Here is a 15,019-nt window from a genome sequence, read left to right as displayed (position 1 = left end):
GTCAGCATGCAGTTATTAATGTCTAAACCGTTGGCAACAAAATTGAGAACTCCCATAATTGAAAATGGGCAAAATTTTCCCAAACTGTCAATATTTTGTTTTGCCAACGTTATTTTCAAGCATTGGCATGGGGGTCACTAGAGCTTCACAGGTTGCCACTGTAATCCTCTTACACTCCTCCATGATGACACAGAGCTGGTGCATGTTAGAGAGCTTGTGCTTCTCCACCATTTGAGGATGTCCCACAGATTCTCAATAGGGTTTAGGTCTGGAGACATGCTTGGTAGTCCAGCACCTTAACACTCAGTTTCTTTATCAAGGCAGTGGTTGTCTTGGAGATGTGTTTGGGGTCGTTATTATTTTGGAATACTACTCTGCGGTCCAGTTTCCAAATGGAGGAGATCATGTTCTTCTTCATTATGTCACAGTACATGTAGCCGTTCATGGTTTCCTCAATGAACTGTAGCTCCCAACAGCCAGAAGCACTCATGCAGCCCCAAACCATGACACTGTCACCACCATGCTTGGCACACTTGTTTTTGTGCTCCTCCCTTGGTTGCATACATGCTGGACACCATCTGAACCAAATAGGTTTATCTTGTCCTCATCAGACCACAGGACATGGTTCCAGTAATCCATGTCCTTAGTTTGCTTGTCTTGTCTAGTTTGCTTGTCTTCAGCAAACTGTTTGCGGACTTTCTTGTGCATCATCTTTATAAGAGTCCTCCTTGTGGGACAACAGCCATGTAGAACAATTGGATGCAATGTGTGGCATATGGTCTGAGCAATGACAGGCCAATCCCCCACACCTGTAACCTCTGCAGCAATGCTGGAAGAACTCACGTCTATTTTGAAAAGATAACCTCTGGATATGATGCTGAGCATGTGAGCTGAACATCTTTGGTTGACCATGGCGAGGCCAATACTAAGTGGAACCTGTCTTGGTAAACTGCTGTATGGTCTTGGCCACCATGCTGCAGCTCAGTTTCAGAGTGTTGGCAATCTAATTATAGCCTAGGCTATCTTTATGTAGAGCAACAATTCTTTTTTTCAGATGCTCAGACAGTTCTTTGACATGAGGTGCCATGTTGAACTACCAGTGACAAGTATGAGAGAGTGTGAAAGCTATAACACCAAATTTAGCACACCTGCTCCCCATTCATACCTCAGATCATGAAACACTACTGAGTCACATGATACAGATGAGGTAAATGGCTAACTCATGACCCAGTATCAGCATGGGTTTACTAGGGACCGTTCATGTCAGACTAATTTGATCAGTTTCTATGAAGAGGTAAGTTCCGGACTGGACCAAGGGAACCCAGTAGATGCAATGTATATGGACTTTTCAAAAGCTTTTGATACGGTGCCACACAAAAGGTTGATACATAAAATGAGAATAATGGGGATAGGGGAAAATATGTGTAAGTGGGTTGAAAGCTGGCTCAGGGATAGGAAACAAAGGGTGGTTATTAATGGAGCACACTCGGACTGGGTTGTGGTTAGCAGTGGGGTACCACAGGGGTCAGTATTGGGCCCTCTTTTTAACATATTTATTAATGACCTTGTAGGGGGCATTCAGAGTAGAATTTCAATATTTGCAGATGACACTAAACTCTGCAGGGTAATCAATACAGGGGAGGACAATTTTATATTACAGGAGGATTTATGTAAACTAGAAGCTTGGGCTGGTAAATGGCAAATGAGCTTTAATGGGGATAAATGTAAGGTCATGCACTTGGGTAGAAGTAATAAGATGTATAACTATGTGCTTAATTCTAAAACTCTGGGCAAAACCGTCAATGAAAAAGACCTGGGTATATGGGTGGATGACAAACTCATATTCAGTGGCCAGTGTCAGGCAGCTGCTACAAAGGCAAATAAAATAATGGGATGTATTAAAAGAGGCATAGATGCTCATGAGGAGAACATAATTTTACCTCTATACAAGTCACTAGTTCGACCACACTTAGAATACTGTGCACAGTTCTGGTCTCCGGTGTATAAGAAAGACATAGCTGAACTAGAGCGGGTGCAGAGAAGAGCGACCAAGGTTATTAGAGGACTGGGGGGTCTGCAATACCAAGATAGGTTATTACACTTGGGGCTATTTAGTTTGGAAAAAACAAAGACTAAGGGGTGATCTTATTTTAATGTATAAATATATGAGGGGACAGTACAAAGACCTTTCTGGTGATCTTTTTAATCATAGACTGGTGACAGGGACAAGGGGGGCATCCTCTACGTCTGGAGGAAAGAAGGTTTAAGCATAATAACAGACGCGGATTCTTTACTGTAAGAGCAGTGAGACTATGGAACTCTCTGCCGTATGATGTTGTAATGAGTGATTCATTACTTAAATTTAAGAGGGGACTGGATGCCTTTCTTGAAAAGTATAATGTTACAGGGTATATACACTAGATTCCTTGATAGGGCGTTGATCCAGGGAATCTGACTGCCATATGTGGAGTCGGGAAGGAATTTTTTTCCCCAATGTGGAGCTTACTTTTTGCCACATGGGTTTTTTTTTGCCTTCCTCTGGATCAACATGTTAGGGCATGTTAGGTTAGGCTATGGGTTGAACTAGATGGACTTAAAGTCTTCCTTCAACCTTAATAACTATGTAACTATGTAACTGGGCAAAATTTGTCCATTTTCACTTAGGGGTGTACTCATTTTTGTTGCCAGTAGTTTAGACATTAATGGCTGTGTGTTGAGTAATTTAGCAGGCACACCAAAATTACAATGTTATACAAGCTGCCCAGCGACTACTTTACATTGAATCAAAGTGTCATATCTTCAGTGTTGTCCCATGAAAAGACATAATAAAATATTTAAAAAAATGTGAGGGGTGTATTCACTTTTGAGAGATATTGTATTTTTCAAACTGTATGTAAAGAAATAGGACTTCAGGATCAGACTACACTGTGTTTATTTATAGTCTGTTACCGTGGAAATATGTGGATCTGCATAACAGCTGTAGGCAATAGACATTTTTATTGAAGTCTATGCAAAGTGCTTCAATCTTTTATTTTTTGCTAAACTGAAATACTTGAATATATATATATATATAGAGAGAGAGAGAGAGCACGGTGATTACATATGTGTCGACTTCAAGATATGGCTATTCTGAATGTGCAATACAGATAAATGCATATCAAACCTTGTAAGCAGATTTTTATTATTTTATTTTTCTGTTTTTGTGCTAAAAGATATAGAAACCTTTTGTACACATAGGATGCATGGTGCTGCATGGTGACTAAAAGACAGAAGGGATGCATAGATCAGAGTTAAAACTTTAAATACTTTACACTTAGATTAAAATTATTAGAAATGTTATACATAACAAATAATACATTTATAGCAATAAATAAATGTTTCATATTTCCTAAGTGCTAGTTTCTTTATAACAAAAATATTTTAACAAAATTATGGAAATACATTTTTTTTTCATAACAAAAAGAAAATAAAAATACATTAAAACTAGCAATGATGTTAAGTCTCTTATTTTAAGTCTCTTATGAGTATAAATTATAAATTAAACAGAATTTTATACCAGTAAGACCAAAGTGGTTTGAATTTGGTAATTATTTGTATGGAATTTTAAGCAGTCTATTCTGAAGTTTCACTCGTCGCTTTGTAGATTGTCAGCTGTTTTTGAACTAAATGAGTCTTGTAATCTATCCTGCAAATCACAGCACACTAAACAGCTGGCGATCTGCAAGTTAACCACGCATAATCTATAAAATCAGAACCCCTGACTTTGAGTTTCTTGAGTAGGAAACAGGAAAATATATCTTGGTAGCATGATATCCAGTAGATAGAAAAATAATTGAAAACATGTTAACAAATATCAAGCTTCCAACACTACTAACTTGTCTGGTGAAGAGTCCTGAGTAGTGTTGAAAACTTCCTATTTGTTATAATACTTTCATTCAGGCATTAAAAGGTATTAACCAATGAGGACTTTCAATTTCGACCATCACACCTGACGAGTTAAAATAGGGACATAGTAATACCATTAATTTACTAACTTAGTCTGCTTTTAGAAATGAAACACATCAAGCCTGATAGACATCAAAAACTTTACATTCATACACAAGAATGGAAGGTGCATCTGGAGTCAGAATTAAAACCAAGAGAAACCAAGAAACAAAATTATTCATCCATAATTCCCTATTTCAATCCAAGGTAAAATCTATCAGAAGTACAAAACAGGATAATATTGCTGCTGTCTACAGCAGGGTCATATTAGCCCTCCATCATTACCATAACTGTGACAAGAAGCAGTCACCCCCAGGTTCAGAAACTACAATTTACTGTATATCTTTGCCCATCAGTGGATTCTCTGATTCCAATACAGTAATTTGTGCTAAAGGTCCAGCAAACAACAACTTAATCATTTGTGGCTAGATACAGTTCTTATGGAATTATTTTACAATTTCAAATAATTAAGTAATCATCTGCTTTGAGTGCAACAATAGCAGCATAATATGTGACGCTCTTAAGAGTGGTCATGCACATGTTTCACACAGTTTGATTGTAAGCCCTTAGTTTAAAAGGTAAGGGCTCATTCAGATGTTAATGATATTTCATCTGTACTCGTATGCTAAAACCAGGAGTGTCTCCAAAATGCATAATAGGTGTTAGTTTTTCAATTATAGTATTCGCTGTATGTTACACTCCTGGTTTTGGCATACAAACACTGATGAAAAATCACTCACGTCTAAATGAGCCCTAATTCTCATCTTGAACTTTTACGACATACCCACATGGACAAAATTGTTGGTACCCTTCTGTTACAGTAAAAATAATGGCCACTGAAATAATTTGAAACTGACAAATGTAATTTTCAATTTAAATTTACTATCAAAGAAAATCTGATATTGCCTTTGAATTGTGGTTCAACAGAAAGTGAAAAAAAGCTAATGAAAATGGCCTGGACAAAAATGATGGGAACCTTAACTTAATATTTTGCTGCACAACCTTTTTAGGTGATCACTACAAACAAAACAACTTCTGTAATTCTCAGAGAGACTTATGCACCTGCCAACAGGTATTTTAGCGAACTCCTCGCAATCAAACTGCTCCAGCTGACTCAGGTGTGAAGGGCGCCTTCTCCAGACTGCAGGTTTCAGCTGCTTCAACAGATGTTCAATAGGAGTTAGATCAGAGCTCATAGATTGCCATTTCAGAAGAGTCCAGTGCTTTGTTCTTAGCCATTCTTGGATGTTTTTAGCTGTCTGTTTTGGATCATTGACAGTGGTTTCCTCCTTGTCTTCCATGAAGTACACTTTGGCTAAGACAATCAAATTATGGAAACTGACACTGATGTGCCCTGACCCTGGAGTTCACCTCTAATCTCTTTTGAATTTGTTCTGGGCTCTTTGGTTACCATTCGTATTATCTGTCTCTTCAATTTAGCATCAATTTGCCTCTTGAGTCTACATCTAGGGAGATTGGCTATGTTATGATAATATAGCAATTCACTCGGGAAAATAGGTGACACACTAAAAAATCGCAACTAACCCTGCTGGTTCCTGTACAGACTAGAGATCCTGACCCAACAGTCCCTAGTGGTTCCTGCATGAGCTGAGATAGCTCTAACCTCAGTCTAGACGATGGCAACCTGGACCTATGCTACCTGAAAGGCCATAAAGTGATTCACTTTACTCCTAAAGAACTGTAGGACAAAGCAGAGTGCAAATTACCTAAAGAAGGGAAAGTGTGCTGAAATAGAAGAGAACCCTGAGTGAGTAAAACAAACCACGAAATACAAAATAAAGGATTAAATAGATACTGCTAGAGAATATGTCGCATGCTTCCTAAAAAGAAAAAGAAGATAGGTGCAGTGTATAGAACATAAACAGCAGAGAGATAAACGCTAGCTGGTCTTTTCACTGACTAGCTTAAACTACAGCAGTAAGGCTGGACATCCAAATGAGAATATAACCAGCAAAAAATAGCAGCAGGGGGAAGGTATATAAAGCCATACTCAGAAGGTGATAGTGCAGACAAAAGAGTAAATGAAAACACCTGTTACCCTAAAAAGACTGAAGCAAGGATAGCAGAAAACAAAAACAGTGTATTTGCTGTGGCTTGGCATATAAAGAAACCAAACACAAAGCACAAGCTCAAGGGTTTGAATTCAGACAGTCTACGGTCCTATAGACCTAAAACACCTAAATAATATGTGCAACTCTAGTGACAGAGACATCAAACTGTTTGGAGATGGTCTTAGCTTTACATTACCTTTCCCTTTAACAGGTTTGCCTATAATTTTCTTTCTAATCTTCTGAGACAACTCTCTCTCTCTCTCTTCTTTGGTCCCTGTTTAGTGTGGTACACAACATGAAACAAAACAGCACATTGACTACTTTTCACCCTTTAAAGAGGCAGATTGATGACAAGGTTGTAGACAAAAGTAATGCTAATTAATTATTTTAGTTTCACATGTTCCTATGGTCAAATTATTTTCAATCTCTTCTATGGGTACCATCATTTTTGTCCAGACCATTTTCATTATTTTAGCTTTATTATTAAAAATTCCGTTTGTCAGTTTCAAGTAATTAGTGACTATTGTGCATTTATCTTACTTTAAAGAGGACCTGTCAGCAGTTTTGACCGATATAACATACGGCCATCACATTTCAGGGCTTATATACAGCATTCTACATTCTACAATACAGTGCTCCCGAGGCATTGTTATGTCACGCAATACCTGTGGCCAAACTGTGCTGGCTTCTCTCGTTTGGACAAATCAGACATCGACAAGAAGTCAGAGCTGAAGCTGCTCTTTCACTTCCTCCATATGTCAATTGCATCAGTAGGAAAGGTGAGTGAATCTATCTCTGATTGCCCGCAGGGATCATGTGACATAATATCACGAGAGCCCTGGGAGAGTCAGTGCTGCGCTGCTGGAACATCGTCAGCATTGGAGGTGAGTATAAGTGTTAATTTTTTACTGGGGTGAAACATAGGGATTGAGAAGGGGTTGTTCACTACTCAAAGTCATAAAGTAATATAATTAATGCAGTGATGCTTAACCCCCTGGGGAGAAATATAGACATTGAGAAGGGGTTGTCCAAGTAATGGTAACCCCTTTAACGTATCAAAACTCTTGCCAGTGTTATGCCATCTAGCAGCGTCATGTGAAAACACATCTACAGCATCATCATTAAGGAAAAATATCACTCATTGGAAATATTAGAAATTTACTTGAAACATTTTAACATTTTAAAGCTATGTCAAAGAATGTCAATATTAAAATAATGAATGACTATACTTAATAATGTTTGAAATAATTAAAACGTATAATCACAAGGTTATTGCAATATGTATATAAATCCTTCGCAGGAAATTCAAAGATCCGTAATATAGTAGCCTACCTTTCTTAGCCTTTTCTTAAAACTAATTGCTTTACATCTCTGCTTTAAAGGGCTCATAAACCGCACACCTCCTTGTTGCTAGGATACAGGCTATCAGACTTATAGTGACACCAGATTTTAATAAAAGCACAGCTTAAGATAACTTGGAAGCGTCTGCATTTGCAGGAATATGGTCTTTCATTGAAGATATTGTCAACTGCTTGATGCCCTTTTCCTCCATGGCTGTTGGACTGATAGGACAGAAAATAGCTTTATGTAATTAACATTAAGAAACACACAACAAAAGCACAATTTCTGAATGTGCTGTTTCAGCAATGCATTGAACACAGCTTATATTCCTGATTTTGTATTACCGTATTTTCCGGCGTATAAGACGACTTTTTAACCCCCGAAAATCTTCTTAAAAGTCGGGGGTCGTCTTATACACCGGGAATCGACTTGTACGCCGGTGTATATGGTGGGTGGGGAGGGGGAGTGATCCTGATGACGAGGGGGCGTCTCACAGGAAAGTGAGTAATCCCCATTACCTTATCCTAGCGGTGCAGCGTGGGGGTGTCAGTGCTGGGAGCGGCGGCAGCTGCTGTGTTCTGGTGCGGCGGCTCCTCTTCTGTGTGGGGCCTCTGTGCTGTGGGGTGGCGGCGGCAGCGGCGTATCTTTATCCAGTTGGGGCTCCTCCGGCATCTCCTTAGCCCTGGAGGCCCCGCCGCAACTCCATCGGTGCAATGTGGTGGCCTCCGGGAAAATGGCCGCTGCTCAGATTCAGATCTCGTGTCCCGAGATTTCGGGACGAGATCTGAATCTGAGCAGCGGCCATTTTCCCGGAGGCCACCGCATCGCACCTATTGAGCTGCCTCCGGGAAAATGGCCGCTGCATTGCACCGATGGAGTTGCGGCGGGGCCTCCAGGGCTAAGGAGATGCCGGAGGAGCCCCAACTGGATAAAGATATGCCGCCGCCACCGCCACCCCACAGCACAGAGGCCCCACACAGAAGAGGAGCCGCCGCACCAGAGCACAGCAGCCGCCGCCGCCACTCCCAGCACTGAGACCCCCACGCTGCACCGCTACGATAAGGTAATGGGGGATACTCACTTTCCTGTGAGACGCCCCCTCGTCATCAGGATCACTCCCCCCCCCCAAAAGGCACATATTCACCGGCCCTATAAGACGACATAGGGTGTATAAGAAGACCCCCGACTTTTAAGAAGATTTTATATTTTAACTGGTAAAGTTGGGGGGTCGTCTTATACGCCCAGTCGTCTTATACGCCGGAAAATACGGTAATTAAATTACCATTTCTTTGGACTGATGAGATTAATATTACATTTACATTTGCATAATATTCCTTATTAATGAATAAAAACTACACAATATTTTTAAAATAAGTATTAAAGAGTTTACAGAAATCTCATTTGTGCATTTAATAATAAAGCAAAAGAGAACTTAGTGCAGAACCTATTATAACAAACAGTATGGTACTAGGTATCTTGTTTCTAAATAATGCAACAGAAAAGTGTAAAAGGCTTATAAAGTGTAATAGAAAAGTGTAAATGATATACATAATTAATGGAAATGTATTGAAATGTCTTGAATTGTTTATCCAGAAAATTTTTAATTCAAATTTTCAGATTAACATATAGAACAGTAACAAAAAATAATTAAATCTGGCTTGTACAGTGGGGAAAATAATTATTTGATCCCTTGCTGATTTTGTTAGTTTGCCCACTGACAAAGACACGAACAGTCTATAATTTTAAGGGTAGGTTCAGCTTAACATTGAGAGATAGAATATCAAAAATAAAATCCAGAAAATCACATTGTATAAATTATATATATATTTATTTGCATTTTTGCAGTGAGAAATAAGTATTTGATCCGTCTGGCAAGCAAGACTTAATACTTGGTGGCAAAACCCTTGTTGGCAAGCACAGCAGTCAGATGTTTTTTGTAGTTGATGATGAGGTTTCCGCACATTTCAGGAGGAATTTTGGTCCACTCCTCTTTGCAGATCAACTCTAAATCATTAAGATTTTGAGGATGTCGCTTGGCAACTCGTAGCTTCAACTCCCTCCCTTCAACTCGAAGCTTCAAATCATTATTTCCCCCACTATATATTATTCATAGCTATTAAAAGGAATCTGTCAGCAGGTTTTTGCTACCTCATCTGAGAGCAGCATGATGTTGGAAAAGAGACCCTAAATCCAGAGATGTATCACTTAGTTTACTGGGTGCAGCCAAACTGACACAGTTTTTAGATTTAGAAATGCAGCAGAGCTGAAAAGTGAACCCCGCAACTCCAGGATAGGCACCAGAGCAGCTGCTGCTGACCCCCAAAGGGGCAGAGAAGCAGAGCCAGCCAGGAACTGGTTGACAAGAGGGATGGTAGACTGATGCTAGATCAGGTACGAGTAGGATAGGTACAGTAACACAGAACTGACTTGGTTCCGGGATCACTAGTGCTGGTTCAGACTGGACAGGTGCAGACATCAGAATAAGTGTTGACAAAGCAGGTCAGTCTTAGGGCTAGGTAGAGACAGGGCAGACTCAAGAATGGGTAAAAGCAAGAGGGACAGGAACAAGTGCAGACAGGACAGGATGAACAAGGTCAGATTCAGGGTGCACAGGTATGAGGACCGTACAACTAAATAGCAGGTCTAAATTCTAAAGCTAATGTTGCTAAGGCACCTCCCAATTAGGGAGGGTGTCTTAAATACCTAATGTCTCCCAGCCATTGGCTGGGGCCATTTACAGAAGCAAGCGTGGGAGCGTACATGCCCTAAGCATTCTCCCAGGAGACCTGCATCCCATGCGCAGGCCCTGGGAGGAGGCAGAGACAGCAGGGACCAGAGCCGTGCGTGGAGGTGAGTAAATACAGTAAAATTGTTCACAGCCTAAAAGTGGAGCACATGACACAGTAATTCTTTCATTGGTAATATTTAAACTTTGTGTAATGCATCCCATACATAGGACCTGCACTCAATACAGTCATAGACAAAAGTGCGGACACCTTTGAAATTGTTCCATAAAATAGAATATTTCCTTCAGAAAATTATTGCATTTTCAAGTTTTGCTATACACATGTTTCATTCCTTTGTTTGTATTGGAACAACACAAAAAACAGAAACAGAGGCAAATTGCACCTAAGTTCACACAAAACCCCAAAAATGGGCTGGACAAAATTTGTTGGCACCCTCAGCTTATTATTTGATTGTACACCCTTTGGAATAAATAACTGCAATAAATCGCTTCCTATAACCATCAACAAGCTTCTAACACCTCTCCACTGGAATTTTAGACCACTCTTCTTTTGCAAACTACTCCAGGTCTCTGATGTCCTCTCACATGATGGTAATCGGACTGAAAAGTATGTCCTACGAGGAACAGATAACGAATCTGGGAATGTTTAGCTTGCAAAAGTGAGGCTAAGAGGAGACTTAATAGCTGTCTACAAATATCTAAAGGGATGTTAGTGTAGAGGGATCATCATTATTCTCATTTGCACATGGAAACGTGAGAAGCAATGGAATGAAACTGAAAGGAAGAAGATACAGATTAGATATTAGAAAAACATTTTGACAATGAGGGTGATCAATGAATGGAGGTGTTATTTCTAATTTTCAAAAATATGGGACAGGAAGCCAAATGCCATAAAATCATGAAAATCTTTATTGATACGATATAGTGAGTTATTTAAAAAGTAAAAAAGTGAATAAGGGGACAACAATATACAAAAAAACAGCCCAAAAAGAGTACAGAACAATAAAGGCATATACTCATCTGTGAGAGCGGAGCTACCATTCAGTATGTAAAGTGCAAAGCATATATTCAAAAAACCAAGTCATGGGGTAAATATCTCCATATGTATAATGCTCAAGATATTAATCTTGTCTTTAAGGGTGGCATGTGGTTCAGAGATCGACGTATCTACGTCCCGGAGGTCGTCCGTCTGCAGATCCTCAAGTTGGTACATGACTCCAAGTTGGCTGGTCACAGGGGGATACAGAAGACACAAGAGTTCCTGAGCCGATTCTTCTGGTGGCCAACTTGCCTGAAGGATACTAAGGACTATGTTCTCTCTTGCGAGGTATGTGCCCGTTACAAGACTCCTCATGTGGCACCTACGGGTCTTCTACAATCATTACCGGTTCCGTCCCGCCCTTGGGGGTCTATATCAATGGACTTTATTGTGGAGCTGCCTACATCAGGGGGCTTGAATACAATCATGGTGGTAGTTGATCGCCTGACTAAAGCTGCTCATTTTGTTCCGTGCACCGGCCTCCCCTCAGCTAAAGATACAGTGAACTTGGTTATACAGAATGTCTTTCGGTTGCATGGGGTTCCGGATGAGATCATCTCTGACCGTGGAGTACAGTTCACTTCAAGATTCTGGAAGGGGTTTTGCTCTGCACTCAATATTAATGTCTGTCTCTCTTCTGCTTACCATCCCCAGACAAATGGTCAGACTGAGCGTACCAACCAGATGCTGGAACAATATCTAAGATGCTATGTCAGCCATCTCCAGGATGATTGGTTGGAGTTGTTGCTGTTAGCCGAATTTTCATATAATAATTCTCAGAGCTCCTCCACTAAATTTACACCTTTCTTTGCCAATCTGGGTTATCATCCGTGTATTTTACCTAGGTCTCCAATTAATTCTCCGGTTCCAGCAGTGGAGGAAAGGCTGACTGCGATGAGACAAAATCTGGAGGTTCTGAAGGAATCCCTGACCACAGCTCAAGAACGTTATAAGAGATCGGCTGATAGATTCCGTAAACATGCACCCATGTTCAAGGTAGGAGATTCCGTGTGGTTAGCAACTAAGAATCTGAAGTTAAACGTTCCTTCACAAAAACTTGGACAGGAATTAATTGGCCCTTTCAAGATCAACGGTATTGTGAGCTCTGTGGCCTGCCCGCTGAAGCTGTCTAGGACAATGAAGGTACACCCAGTTTTTCATGTATCTTTACTAAAGCCTGTATCTCCCAATACCTTCCAGGGACATGTTGTGCCACCTCTGCAGCCTGTGGTGATTGATGGGCAAGAACAATTTGTGGTGGAGGAAATTATTGATTCCAGGATTCGCAGGAATCGGCTCCAATATCTGATAAGATGGCAGGGATATCCCCCTGAGGAAGACTCTTGGGAACCTGTGGAAAACATCAATGCTCAACAGAAGATTTCTCATTTTCATCAGAGATTCCCTGAGAAACCAGGTCCAGGATCATCCTGAGGCCGCTTCTAAGGAGGGAGTAATGTCAGGACTCTGAACATTTTTTACCTTTTGTGCATTACTGCCCTCTTCCAAAATGGCGTCTTTGGTCTCATGTGCACTGTGTCTTCCTGCTATAAAACTCCACCCCAGCCTTCAGTCTGTGCTAGAGTATTCTGCCTTGCATCCAGCTCCTGACCTCTGATTACTCCCTGGCTATACACCTGCTCCTGTGAACCTGTGTGGTGATCCTGCTACTCTGCTCTGAGTTCCTGCTGCATACACAAGTTTCCAGTAATCCTCCTTCATCTGCTGCTCGTGTTTACTTCATCTGCATTTGCTGGACATGTAAGCTGCTGCTGCTTAGCATTAACCTAAGACTATTAACCAGGCCTTCCTGGTTGAGCTAAGATATGATTTGAACTGCCTATAAGCATATCTATCTGTGTCTGGACTAAGACAAGGATTTATTCGTGTCAAGTATCCTCAAGAATAACTGTGCTTCTTAGACTTTCTGCTTGATTGCATTTTTCTCTGAAGACTGCTAAGCTGCGTTTATTATTTGCACCAAGTGTTGTGGACTTGAGTTTCTCTCTGCACCTGTTTGAATCACCATGTGATAATATAGACGTTACCACTTATAAAACTGTGTCCTGTAGTTGTATTGTTCCACGCAAAGAGTCTCCTGAGTTATCCCCTATACATAGTTACATACATAGTTACATACATAGTTATTGAGGTTGAAGGAAGACTTTAAGTCCATCTAGTTCAACCCATAGCCTAACCTAACATGCCCTAACATGTTGATCCAGAGGAAGGCAAAAAAACCCCATGTGGCAAAGAGTAACTCCACCATGGGGAAAAAAATTCCTTCCCGACTCCACATACGGCAATCAGACTAGTTCCCTGGATCAACGCCTTATCAAGGAATCTAGTGTATATACCCTGTAATATTATACTTTTCCAGAAAGGTATCCAGTCCCCTCTTAAATTTAATTAATGAATCACTCATTACAACATCATACGGCAGAGAGTTCCATAGTCTCACTGCTCTTACAGTAAAGAATCCGCGTCTGTTATTATGCTTAAACCTTCTTTCCTCCAGACGTAGAGGATGCCCCCTTGTCCCTGTCTCAGGTCTATGATTAAAAAGATCATCAGAAAGGTCTTTGTACTGTCCCCTCATATATTTATACATTAAAATAAGATCACCCCTTAGTCTTCGTTTTTCCAAACTAAATAGCCCCAAGTGTAATAACCTATCTTGGTATTGCAGACCCCCCAGTCCTCTAATAACCTTGGTCGCTCTTCTCTGCACCCGCTCTAGTTCAGCTATGTCTTTCTTATACATCGGAGACCAGAACTGTGCACAGTATTCTAAGTGTGGTCGAACTAGTGACTTGTATAGAGGTAAAATTATGTTCTCCTCATGAGCATCTATGCCTCTTTTAATACATCCCATTATTTTATTTGCCTTTGTAGCAGCTGCCTGACACTGGCCACTGAATATGAGTCTGTCATCCACCCATACACCCAGGTCTTTTTCATTGATGGTTTTGCCCAGAGTTTTAGAATTAAGCACATAGTTATACATCTTATTACTTCTACCCAAGTGCATGACCTTACATTTATCCCCATTAAAGCTCATTTGCCATTTATCAGCCCAAGCTTCTAGTTTACATAAATCATCCTGTAATATAAAATTGTCCTCCCCTGTATTGATTACCCTACAGAGTTTAGTGTCATCTGCAAATATTGAAATTCTACTCTGAATGCCCCCTACAAGGTCATTAATAAATATGTTAAAAAGAAGAGGGCCCAATACTTACCCCTGTGGTACCCCACTGCTAACCGCGACCCAGTCCGAGTGTGCTCCATTAATAACCACCCTTTGTTTCCTATCCCTGAGCCAGCTCTCAACCCACTTACACATATTTTCCCCTATCCCCATTACTCTCATTTTATGTATCAACCTTTTGTGTGGCACCGTATCAAAAGCTTTGGAAAAGTCCATATACACTACGTCCACTGGGTTCCCTTGGTCCAGTCCGGAACTTACCTCTTCATAGAAGCTGATCAAATTAGTCTGACATGAACGGTCCCTAGTAAACCCGTGCTGATACTGGGTCATGAGGTTATTCCTCTTCAGATACTCCAGCATAGCATCCCTTAGAATGCCCTCCAGGATTTTACCCACAGTAGAGGTTAAACTTACTGGCCTATAATTACCGAGTTCAGTTTTTGCCCCTTTTTTGAATATTGGCACCACATTTGCTATACGCCAGTCCTGTGGTACAGACCCTGTTATTATGGAGTCTTTAAAGATTAAAAATAATGGTCTATCAATGACTGTACTTAGTTCCTGCAGTACTCGGGGGTGTATCCCATCCGGGCCCGGAGATTTGTCAATTTTAGTGATTTTTA

At 40.6% G+C, this 15,019-nt stretch overlaps 1 protein-coding gene across 2 annotated transcripts in view; it reads left to right on the top strand.

Annotated features, from left to right (window-relative positions):
* GRM3 (glutamate metabotropic receptor 3) overlaps positions 1–15,019 on the top strand; it is a 500,188-nt gene that overhangs the window by 443,005 nt on the left and 42,164 nt on the right. The window lies entirely within an intron of this gene.

This window comes from Ranitomeya variabilis, chromosome 5 (assembly GCF_051348905.1).
Source record: "Ranitomeya variabilis isolate aRanVar5 chromosome 5, aRanVar5.hap1, whole genome shotgun sequence".
NCBI classification, from domain to species: domain Eukaryota; kingdom Metazoa; phylum Chordata; class Amphibia; order Anura; family Dendrobatidae; genus Ranitomeya; species Ranitomeya variabilis.
Note: the sequence above shows the minus strand (reverse complement) of the source record. Positions and strands in the feature narration are given on the sequence as shown.